Here is a 13,671-nt window from a genome sequence, read left to right as displayed (position 1 = left end):
GAAACAAAACAATAAACAACTTTTGTTTGAAACATTTTTTCGTAAACATCATTGTTTACCCGCGATGGCGCAAATTAGGACAAAATTTAGGTGTCCATTTTCTTCTATAAAAGATAGGAAGTTGACAATTGGCATGTTGACAAAAACCCTTTTTTCTGGATAAATTAGTTATCATATTATTGATATGTAAACAAAATAATAATGCGTCGATTAGGACCTACAATTCAAAAAACTGAAAACCTATCCAACTAGCCCTACCCTACCCTAGCGATATCGTATTCACACTACCTTAGTTATGGAAGCTAAGAAATATGTCTCCAATAGAAAATTGTTTAATAAAATTTTATGTTAAATATTTCAGTGAAATGTTTTGAAGTATTTTATTTATTTACTTTAAATATTTTTATTACTATTCATTTTATACAAGTTCATTAAATGTCCAATGTATCATATCCAAAATAAAAAAAAAGCAAAAGATGTTGTTAACATTTTGTTATATCTTACACAAACAGCATTATTGTCAAAATTAATTTAAAAACTCAATCTTTAACAAGTGAAAACAAACAATTGACTGGGTTAATTGTTGAAATACCATGTATAGACAGTGTTGATTACTCTGTCATATTACACATACATACATGTCACACATATGTAAGTGATATATCCATATAATACATACTATACAATTTGCGCTCTCACGGATAAACTGTCATGTTTACAGAAAAATGCTTCAAGCAAAAGTTGTTTATTTTTTTATAAGGAACATTTTTTACATTTAAACTTTTGTTCTGTCCCTAACGGTTTACAAGATGGGTCCTACGGATAGAAAAACCCAATCGACTTATGTTGCTCATTCTCACATCCTGAGTACGTTGTAAAAATTTTAGCTTGATATCTTTTATCGTTTTTGAGTTATCGTGTTGACGAACGGACGGACGGGCGGGCGGACAACCGGAAATGGACTAATTCTGTGATTCTATGAACAACTATATCAAAATTTTGTTGGAAGCATCAATATTTCTATGCGTTACAAACTTGGAACTAAACTTAGTATACCTTGATATATTTCATATACATGGTATAAAAACCTTAAAAGAAATGTCCTTTTTTATATACCCTGTATACATAAATACCTGTATATGAAATATATACATCAAGGTATACTAATTTTAGTCCCCAGTTTGTAACGCTTAGAAATATTGATTATACGAACAAAAATTTTAATATGGGTATTCATAAAATCACCTAATTAGTCCATTTCCATTAGTTTGATCTGTCCTGTTCCTTTTTCTTCAAAACTATAAAAAATAAAATGTTGAAAATTTGTAGGTAGCTTCAAGTACTTTCATACCAAATGATGATAATTGCATACCAAACCTGTATGATAATTTGAAGGGGGATAAATCAAAACTTTGAAAGGACGGTCGGAAGTCACCATTTTATTTGACATAAATGTTGTTTTTTAAAATTTATGTTATTTATAAAACAAGTGAAAACAAACAGTTGACTGAGTTAATTGTTGAAATACCATGCATAGTCAGTGTTGATTTCTTTATCAAATTACACATACAAACATGTGACACATACATAACTGATAATCAAGTATAGTACATATTATTAAATTTTCGCCTAATTGGCGCCCTCACGGGTAAACAGTGATGTTTACGAAAAAATATTTCGAACAAAAACTTTTGATAAGGAAGTTGTTTAACTTTTGATAAGGAACATTTTTTACATTTAAACTTTTGTTCTATCTCTACCGGTTTACAAGATGGGTCCTACGGACCCAAGACCCAATTGACCTATGATGCTCATTTACGAACTTGACCTCACTTTTTACGTCCTGAGTACGCTGTAATAAATTTCAGCTGGATATTTTTTTTCGTTTTTGAGTTATCGTGTCCACAGACGGACGGGCGGACGGACAACCGGAAATGGACTAATTAGGTGATTTTATGAACACCTATGACAAAATTTTTTTCCTAGCATCATTATTTTTAAGCGTTACAAACTTGGGACTAAACTTAATATACTATGTATATTTTATATATACATGGTATAAAAATACAAAGAAGGGTATTCGACACTCCATGCAGGGTATTTCAATAATTAATTCCGTCAATTGTTTATTTTCATTTGTTCCAATTTAATTATCTTTGCCCATTATTTTTCAACGGGTTTTCAGGCTTCTCAATATTATAATATTCAAAGATAAATAGAAATTCTTCTTCATTTGAATATTTGAAAAAAAATAAATTCTGTGCACTAGTTTTTATCCTAATAGCATTGAAATTACAATAAAATTTATAATTGGTGGGCGTATAAATTAATTTTAAATGTGAATTCACAAAGCAAAAACTTGTGTTAAGCGAGTAAATAAACCAAATCACGTATGATGTTGTAAATCATCATGGTTTTATACATACGTCTACAATGTAGTATAGTCCAGTTGCCTTGTATCAATTCCATGTTTTTTTTTCTGAATCGATTATGATGTTGGTTGAATGAATAAACTTGGAAAAATATGACCCAAATTAAAAGAAATTACGTACTTGGTTTGTTTAAAACATTAAAAATTCGAGAGCGATTGAAAAAAATCGATTTTTTACGTTGAGAACGTCACAAAGTACAAAAAATATATGTAATTGAATTTGATACACTATACGTAAAATGTATCAAAACTTTGAAAAATGTGGTTCAAATTACGTAAAATTACATACTTTGTTAAAACAGAGAAGTTCCATGTTTTTTATACCATGTATAACTCTATGTCAAAAAAATGCTCGTTTTAAAACATTCTAAGTGTTACTATTATAACATAACATATGATGAGTACGCTTAGAATGTCTTAACTATGGCAGTTTTTTTGGAATTAAGTATATATATAAAATATACATAGTATATTAAGTTTAGTCCCAAGTTTGTAACGCTTAAAAATAATGATGCTAGGAAAAAAATTTTGTCATAGGTGTTCATAAAATCACCTAATTAGTTCATTTCCGGTTGTCCGTCCGTCCGTCTGTGGACACGATAACTCAAAAACGAAAAAAGAAATCGAGCTGAAATTAACAGCGTACTCAGGACGTAAAAAGTGAGGTCAAGACCGTAAATGAGTATCATAGGTCAATTGGGTCTTGGGTCCGTAGGACCCATCTTATAAACCGTTTGAGATAGAACAAAAGTTTAAATGTAAAAAATGTTCCTCATCAAAAATTAAACAACTTTTGTTTGATACATTTTTTCGTAAACATCACTGTTTACCCGTGAGGGCGCCAATTAGGCGGAAATTTTATAATATGTACTATACTTGATTATCAGTTATGTATGTTTCACATGTTTGTATGTGTAATGTGATAAAGAAATCAACACTGACTATGCATGGTATTTCAACAATTAACTCAGTCAATTGTTTGTTTTCACTTGTTTATTTTTATTTTTTTTTTCGAAAGATTACTAAAAATCATAAGGAAAAAAATTAAAATTTTTCATTTTACTTTCCATGCAATTTTACAATTTAAAATGGATTTTTATACCCTGTATAATGTATATATGTAATATATAATATTAAGTTTAGTCCCAAGTTTGTAACGCCTAGAAATATTGATGCTACAATAAATTTTTGGTATAGGTGTTCATAAAATCACTTAATTAGTCCATTTTCAGTTGTCTGCCCGTCTGCCTGTGGACAATATAATTCAAGAACGAAATGAGATATCAAGCTGAAAATTTTATAGCGTGCTCAGAACGTAAAAAGTGAGGCAATTAATCAATTGGGTCTTGAGTCCGAAGGATTCATTTTGAAAACCGTTAAAGATAGAACAAAAGTTTAAATGTAAAAAAATGTTCCTTACAAAAAAATTCCAAACTTTTGTTTTAAGCATTTTTTTGTAAACGGCACTGTACGCAAATTAGGTCAAAACTTTGGTGTCCATTTTCTATAAAACTATAAAAGATAGAGAGTTGGAAATTACAGGTAGCTTCAAGTAGAGGTCTTTATGAAACATTCTCAAAAAAAATTCTAAATAATACTTTTCGAAAACTAAATAAGAGGCCGAAAGGCCGCCATAATTGTGTTGGTTTTACACACTCGTCTAATTTAGAAAAAATTATGCAATCACTGATATTCAACACTTTCTATACAGGGTATTTCAACAATTAACTCAATTGTCTGTTTTCACTTGTCTAAACTATAAATCCAAACGGCAGTGACGTCAACACATCGTTTTCGTAATGCCACCACACGGAGAAATGATAAAATAACATGAATAATGATAAATGGTTTGTTTCTCAGCTGACTTTCACTATATTATAACGCAAATTTTCATAGAAACCGATTGGCGGTGTTCTGTTAGTGACTGCAGATCGTCGGCCTACAGAATAAGCTCATAAAGACGAAGGAAAAAGTCATTTACCAATTTTGGATTTGAGCCCTAGTTTGGGCGCTACAGGTATGGCAAAAATAGATCAATTTGTTCATTCACTGACTATGATTCGATAACCAGCAACCATTGATAATCAGTAGATATTAGTAAATATCATTTAATAATATTAAACTAAAGAAGGGACATGAACTGATTTCAATTGGATTATATTATTTTGAAAAAACATTTTAAAAAAATATTTGATTTGTTTGGTCAAATCCTACTTTTTTTATTTTTTTTATATTCTTATTAAGAAAACATTAGATTATTAGTAAAAAAAACAAATTACGTCATAAAAGGCGTTTTTTTAATTTTGTATTTTTAAAATACGTATTTTCGACTACCAAGTAGTCATCATCAGTAAGAATTAGCTAGTGATTATTCTTATTATGAATGTTACTCTTTCCTAATTTGGTGGCGGACTGCACATTTACTTATTTTGCTATGGGTATCTTGACTGTTGTGTGGTTTGGAATTTTTTATTATTTTTGTACAATTTTTTCTCATTTGATTTTTGGTTGCTTCATCTAATGCTTTGATTCCTGTTTCGATATCCACAGCTATATTTACGGACGGGCATTCCTTTTTCTGGATTGAAATGTTCAATCCTTTGTTTGTGCAGTCCGCCACCAAATTAGCAAAGAGAAACATTCATAATACGAGTAATCACTAGCTAGTTCTTACTGATGATGACTACTTGGTAGTCGAAAATACGCATTTTAAAAATACAAAAAACTAGGAAATTGGGGCAAAAATCGAAATTAATTTTTATTGAATTTAGGTGATTGTTTTTATAATCTACGGATCCTACATTAATGAAATTAATGAATTTATCAGTTATGTATTGTAATTATTTCAAATGATCTAATAATTTTTTATTTATGTTATTAATTATTACTAAAACTAAAAATTCATATTTTAATTCATTGTATATTTATTGTGAGAGAATTTGAATAATGAAACCTATTGTACTGTTAAAATCATCGACATGTACAATATGGATGTAGGCACTTTTAGAGGCTCATGAAATAGGTTTTCACATGGTAAAAAGGATTTTTTGATTAAATTAACATTTTCCCAACGTATGCTAAAGTTTTGAATGTTTTTTACTTGATAGCTTTTGTATTGCACTGTTAAAACAATTACTCTTGAAATAAACTCATTTACTTTTTTGTTCTTCTAATAAATAAATATTTCTTAAGGATATATGAATATGACTAGGATTTCAATAAAACTTTAAAAATACATTTTTTGATTAACAAAGTTTCCAAAAATCACGAATCATATGGGTGATCCTTTTCAATTGGATATTTCTATATCAAAAAATCTAGAGAGCGTGATAAAAAACTATCTAACATATTTAGACAATCTTGTAGTTTATAATAATACCATAAGAATATAAGGTTGGCGATGATATAAAAACAAAATTTTAATTTAATTATGAGTTCATCAAAGATCAATCATTTGATGAACAAAGACGACTATAGTGAGTATCGATGATTAAAGAGCGATATCTATATTATCAAATTTATAAGCAGCACTTGTACACAGTATATTATATATTTCTTGTAGTTACGTGATATTGTAAAGCTAAAAAGAACTTATTACTTGACTTCAAATTATGTATTTGGTTTAAATGTATGTAACGTGTATATAAACCAAAACTTTTTTACAATACTGTAAGGAAACAAACACCTTAATTCAATGATCTCAGGACCTAATTCAAGAATATAAGTATTTGACTACTAAAAAATAAAATTTTTACAATATTTTTTTAACCAAGAAAATATTTATTTGCTACCATGTTTTCAAGAACAAATCTTTCTAGGAGCGTATTAGAGGACATATTTTCTTGCAACTAGTACATTCTCATACTGTATAAAATTATTTTTAGTCCAGAGGAGAATAAATTTAAAATGTATCATTATATCTTGACTGTGAATCAGGAATTCAGGACATGAAGAGCCCTTTCCAAAAATTGAAGATTATAGTCGGAGGTAAAAAATTAAGATCCATACTTATACATCGATGGTAAATCTTTTTATTTCATTATAATCGCATGTTGAGTTAGTTTTTAGCAAATTTCCTCTTAAAGGAAAATGCTACTGTTGTTGTACCGATGTTGTCAAAAAGTTCTTCCCATGTCAATCGACCCTCCTCGGTAAATGTCGAGAATAGGCATTTAGGCAGCCTAGGTAGCCGCCTAAAAATTTCGCTTTTCAAAGACCAAATTTGCGAACACAAACAAAAAAGCGTGGACAAATGGAAGGTAAGTGGAACGAAGGAGACTAATTTTTTGACATTAGGGGGCCTCAGGTAGGTATAGGTCGAAGACGGTAGAATTACTGGCCCCGGAAGTTTGAAATGCGGCACTGAATACACGCAGCCACAATTAGAATACTCTATCAGCCATAATTATAACCCGATAAGAATGAAATATAAGCTAATTTTTTTTGTACGGAGGATTTTGTAAGAGGATTAGCAGGGAAACTAAAATACAATTTTTGGAATTTCTCGCTTACTACTCGATTAATATTAAATAAAGTTTTTAATTTTTAGCAATAAGCAATCGTTAGAATATAATTTCTACTAAATTTTATCTTTTAATCTTCTTTTCGACCCAAAGCGACGAACCTTTATTACAGGATTAATTATAAATTTCAATAAAGTAGTCTCAATAATCAATTAAAAATGAATGTCGTATTTCTGGGATTGTATAGAAAAATTTATGTATGCATGTATGTATCTCTGTGTCACAAAAAACGCACATTTTCGTAAATATCTCTACGTAAATCCGTGCAAGTATACATCAATTTTAAGTGATTATACTTTCACAAACTTAGGGAGCGGAGTGAGCGGGCGAGCGAAAAATTTCGGATTACTGGACGTGTTGAACTATTCAAAGGTAGGATTAATGGGACGAAAATTTTATTAATAAATAAAATTGTAGACTATAAAAATTGCCTTATCCTTACAAAAAAAGCCTTCGTTAACTTTAATATTTATAATTACTATTATTTCTCAACAAACAACAATTTTATTTTTCATTAAATATTATTGTTAAGAGGAAATTCTCATTGTTTCCTTAGCTCTTGCGTAGCGAATTTTTTATTCTACATATACATATATTTAGGCCATTTAAACAACCATATGACGTAACGGAACTAATAGAAAACTATATAAATTTAGTAGTAAAATGGTTGATTCGATTTAGGATAATAAAAATAAAATAACCCAATCACGTAATAAATGTTTTGTGCAAAAGATACAAAACAGAATTGGAACAGAACCAAAAAAAAAAAGAATGAACAGAGAATATATATATAAGAAATTGGAAATAAATAATTGAATTTAGTAATGGTTAATTATTCATCGAAAATAATATTAGAAATGCATGTCGATGTTATTTCGATATTTATTCATAAAATTTATCAATTGTTGTTGAACTTATTTATATAAAAGTTTTTTAGTTCTGGAGCAGAAATAACTATAATTATACAGTTTTACTAAAAGATTTAACTTTTTTGTAACTTATATCATTAACAAATTTTGAACACTCCCTTCGTTTTAAACGACTTATAATATTATCAGATCGGTTTGATATGAAATTAATGAATAATTAAACTATTACGCAGTAGTTTATCACTCAACTCAAAGGTTTGGGAGAAATATTCTGGAAATCTAAAAGTGGATACAGTAAACAGAATTATTTCTTTAAGGCTGTTATGTACAAACCTTAAACATTCTTTGATTGGCGTGAAACTTTATAATTTTTTTTAAATGATCTTAAATATTTCTTGCTGAAAAAAGAATTTATAAAGAAAAGCGGTTTTCTGGATAAGAATAATTAATGTTACAATTGAATATCAAGCATTGCGATTATATTCTACCGGCCAAGGATACTTTTATTTTTCGAAAATCTAGTTAATTTTCCCAATTTAAATTTTTCCCAGCCAGGTACAGTGGAATAAGAAAAACTTCTATAGTCCCAAGGCAGGTAAGAGGTGTGAGCAAATTGTAGAAGGATAGAGAATATACTCGTCTTTGTGAACTTAGTTTTTCAAGAACTATCTACGAAAAGAAACAAGTACAAAAGAAAATTTTCAAATTTTTCTTTCACCATTTTAATGGGAGAGTATTTTTACCTGTCTAGTCATCCCTCTGTACCAGGGTAAAAAAAAAGAAAATTGGCAAAATTAAAAGAATTTTCGAAAAATAAAAGTATCCAGGGCAGGTAGTATATTAATACCTAAATAACATCTTCGAATTTCAAAGCGATAGAGTAAAGGATATAATCGTAGTGCTTAAAGTTCAGCTGTAACTTGAACCATTCTTATCTGGAAAATTGCTTTGGTTTATTAATTATTTTTTCCACTATAGCAATCGTAAGATAAGCAAGCTTAAACCTTTAAAAAGATGTGGTCTGTAAAATGACTAGACCAGGGATGCCGAACCAATACACTCGACACAATTGTTGGGCACGCCACCGATCACAAAGTTCACTATGAAATATTATATTACAACCGAACACGAATGATTCTACGAACGCACACTCGTATCTTTTTGTAGTTACATCGTGGACTACAATTGCTAATAACGCGAAAATCACGAAGACCAAATTATTTGACGGTACGCTTGTGGCCCTATTATTAAATATCTTTTTAGAAAAAATTGTACATTGATACATAAAGGTTTGCTACCTCTAGACTAGACCATTAAAAGAGTAAGCTATTTTTTTATTAAACATTTCATTCAATATCCATCTATTTATTCAACGCTTGCTGAAACCCATTTTACGCCTGTTATCGCAGTTCTATTTAATGGCACCGATTGTCGCATAGCAAATTTATTTTCCCAATAGACCAGTTTTGAATTTTTTCGGATTTTTTCGTGGAGTTCAGTCAGATTGTTGCTGCAAAGGAGCTGCCTATTGCAACAGAACTAACGTGCATGCGATTTTTTGCATTCAAATTCAATCAAATTTTTTTGGATGTTACGTAGGTAATTATACTTACGTTTTACTTAACAAGTGTACGTGAATTTTGCTTACACAATATTTCCACTTTACGCGATTACAACAACTTCTCTTTATAATTATTTAACAAAAATAAGAGTGATGGACTAATTCTTATCACATATGGAAATAGTTTCACGTTTAATAAAAATAAACATTTGTTTATTGATAACTCAATAATAAACGACTAACAATGCCGGTCAAAGATAAATAATGTTTTTATTAATTAATATTTCAGAACAATCAATTTGTAAATACAAACTCTTATTCAAGGTCTTTATTATTTTTGTTATTGTTAGTAGCTATTATTAAGTCAAATCATAAAATGATTATTTAATTAACGGTCTAATTTATTTATTTATTATTCGAATAGCTATTTAGCTAGCATCTATATCAGTATTTCCTACAACAATATTTCTTGCAGACTGACCTGCTTAAGTCTGCAAGAAAACATATACGATGTATGGACATCAGTCCACGCCTTTGATACAAGAATTAACGGTAGATAAACCAAGCTTAACCCTAGAACCGTACCCATAATAGACTTTAAATAACAGTACCCAGGGGTTCTAATTTACCCCGTTAAAGAAAACAATTTTTTACATAAAAATAGACAATTTACACTTATAGGTACTTATTTCAGTCTCACGTTACATAATTAAACAAAAAGTTAACAAACTTAAATCAACAATTTTGGCAAGTCTTTTTTTGGTGCTCTAAACATATAAAACTTTTAGATTTTTCACATCGAGTGTGTGATTTACGGTATTTTGACCGAAATGAAAATTATTCAAAACGTGTCGTTTTTTGAGATTTCTCCATAAGAGCATTGTATTTGATATCGATTTTCAATGACTTTTTTCTTAAAAATTTGCAGGCATACCTATGCTGAAATTTTAACTACATATAATTTGAGTAAAAGTCTACCTATAAAAAATTTTGAGCATTTAAATCAATTATTGTTGCCATGCTCATACATCCTTAAATCAGGAAAAATGACTAATATGGATAGTTCATTATATTATTTTATATGACTGAATAAAAGATAATAGTTATTGATTATTATGATTATTTTATACAAACATACGGTTGGTTTCACAATGAATTTAAAATGATTTTCAATTAAAAGTAAACATTAAAAATTTTGTTTTAGAAACTTGCAGTTATTCAATTTTATAATTAGAAAATTTCTTTTATTGATTGGTGAAATGCAAAGATTTATTTAAAATATACCTCCCTCTCTTTTCGCCCTATTAGCTCAGTCGGTTAAGGTGTAACCAATGCCGTCCGCTGTATGCTTAGAGTAGCGGGTTCGATTCCCGCCGTCGCAACAAAATTAATTTAATTAATAGTTGTGATGGGCTGGGGTAGTGCATGAGATATGCATGAAGGAGGTGCACTCAGCCTCTGAAATTGACGAGCTGATACATGAAATTATCAGCGGAAAGGTGGTAAAATATATATATGGTATCTATAGCCTAATTGTATGTCCTTCGTGGGCAGCCAATATAACCTAACCTAACCCCCTCTCTTCCCCATTGAAGGTATTAAATACGGGGAGTGAAAAAGGTGATTTTTATCGAAATATTTCATCAAAAGATTACTTTTTTTTTCTTTTGGAAAAGTCTGGAAATGCTATGACCGCACGCTGGAAGCTGGATTTCTGTGTCCTGAGACTTTGAGAATGAGAATGCAATTACATCTAAAATTGTTTTATTTCGAAAAGATTGAACTGTTAAATCTTAAGAGGCTGGAAAATATATTAGGTTTGACAAAAGAGGTGGGGGGGTCGGTATTTTCTAGGTTTTCGCTAAGTTAGCAAATCGAAAAATTTTTCTTTTTCGAAATAGCTACAATTTTCGTGGATTAGCCGTGTCTACTGTCTTAATTCTTTGATATAACCCAGTATACGAAAACGACAGACATAAGAGTTTGAAGTGGTAAAATGGGTGACCAAAGGGCCTGATTTTGTTAGTTAGGTTAGGTTAGGATTGAATGGGTGTCCTGTGGTGGGGCACACTTAGAGCATAGAGTCCATTGTGATACCGACAAGAGAGTTGGCCGATTCCCGGCCAGTACTTTACGAGCCATTTGTAGATCTTTAAGAGCAGCAAGAGTGTTTTGATGTCAACTTTAGATTAAAGAGGTCGCCATAGAAAAGCTGATGAGTCCATCTTTTCATGGAACGAGCTGGAAAGTGACAAAGAAAAACAAACATTTTTTCTTCTTTCTCCCCAGTAGGCTCAGTCGTTCAGCATGCTTGCCACTTAGCCAGTGTATTATAATAGCCGCAATGATTTTCGAAACGCCTATGATTGTACCCAGACTATACCTGACTGGTAGTACCACAAGTGCGTTGTTTTCTCCCATCAAAAATTGATCTTTCTTAAGATATCTGCATTCAGGAAAAGCTTGCAGTTCGCAAACAGAACTTACGAATGCTTATTAATCGTTTTGTCCGACTGTTTGGTGCCATTTCTAACAAGCTCGTCGGCTTCACATCCCTTGAATGTCCCGTTGTCTTGGTAACCTTATCAGGATTACACTAATTTGTTCCGCCAGCTCACCTAACGATGTGTAAAAACGCAAATTTTCTGCGTTTTAAAAGTATTTTAGACGTGTTCTTCCAACAATTGAAAGTATGAAAGTGAGGCCCCCAAAAAATATTGGCATAAGTACAACTAAGAGTCAAAAAATTAAAAAAACAAATTTTTCGATATGTCACAGCTAATTCTCAAATTTCCTTTCATTTTAAACAACACTGAAATCCTCTTAAGTTCCCTCCGCGACATAAGCGAGAAAATAAGACAAATCTGCGACGATCTTACGGTATATATTTTTTATGCTAAACGTCTCAGTTATTTTAAGATACCTGTATAATAATTCTGTAAGTACTAGTCTCACTTTTTTTTCATTGAACAATGTCAAGGCCGAATTAAACAAATTATCGTATTAGCTAAAAATTCATTAGTTTCACATCAATAATTATGTTAACTAATCGAAAAGCTAGAAATATTCATTTGGTTAGACGTATGATATTAGGTTAAATTCAAAAATTTTCCATGCATGTGAGCATGCAGTAGTAAATTAGATTTTAAAAAAAATTATTTAATAAACAGTTCAATTGTTCAACTATTTCCGGTTAATAAGAGAGTTATTAGCCTCTGCCTGAACACAGTGAATATATTACGTACATACAAATGACGTTATTGAAATTACAGAGACGTAATTATATTAATTTTACTACATAATTAACTTTTTCAACTTTGAGACAAATATCTTCATGTACAAAAAAATGTAATGGAAGTTAAAATTTTTTGCAGAAAAAAACTTCTATAAAAAAACTTAAATTTAATCAATTCTGATGTTCGATCATTTTGAAAGACCAATTTTAAATCTTTAATCTTGAGAGGTAAGGAGCGTATTACCATATAACTCAGCTTCTTATTCTCTGTTCATGTTGAGGCAAAAAGCCTCATCTCCTAAAAACGAAGTAACCAAATTTACCTATACCTGCACAAAATTTAAATAGATGAAATACATGGTCATCAGTCATTTTTATCGGATTCAAATATTTTCCTGTGGTGAAATTGTCAAAATAACCACTAAATTATTATAAAGAATTGAAAACGTCGCAGAAAATCAGGAAACCACAAGCTCTTCAAGAAATAAACAATAAACTAAAATGTTCAGGGAATAATAAAATTCAGCTACTTCCATGATTTAAGCAAAAATGGAAGTTTAATCAGTCCCAGCTACAAATTTTTCTGGAGAAAGATCTTTTTCCACCTTAAAAAGGGTAAAAAATTACTTACGCGCAAGCATGGGACAAGATAGACTTAATGCTTTTGCATTATTGCCTATTGAAGCTGAATTAGTACAAAAAATTGATTATAAAGATATATATAATCGACGTTACTTCGCGCAAACCAAAGTTAGAAAGAAGAAAGTGATTCTAAAATTGATTATTTAAATAAAATGTTAATTATTTATTTTTGAAAAATTATATTCAAGTTTATAATTTATATTTAAAATTATATTTAATTTAATAAAATTTTATTCATAAAAAATATAAATAAATTTGAAAATTCAATCACTCTTTAGGAACTGATAATAGAATATTAGGATTAGGATACCAAAAAAAAAAAGTTAATAATAATCACTCCCTCACAAAGCAAAAAGAGCGGCATATTAAACCATTCCTAGAGCGGCATCAAGCCTAAATTCGCCTCAGAG

General features: G+C 30.0%; 1 protein-coding gene across 5 annotated transcripts in view; it reads right to left on the bottom strand.

Moving 5' to 3' along the window:
• The window catches only part of LOC123300953 (syntaxin-binding protein 5), a 574,037-nt gene that overhangs the window by 559,319 nt on the left and 1,047 nt on the right, over nt 1–13,671 (bottom strand). The window lies entirely within an intron of this gene.

Source organism: Chrysoperla carnea, chromosome 5 (genome assembly GCF_905475395.1).
Source record: "Chrysoperla carnea chromosome 5, inChrCarn1.1, whole genome shotgun sequence".
Classification (NCBI taxonomy): Eukaryota; Metazoa; Arthropoda; class Insecta; order Neuroptera; family Chrysopidae; genus Chrysoperla; species Chrysoperla carnea.
This window is presented reverse-complemented; position numbering and strand designations above follow the sequence as displayed.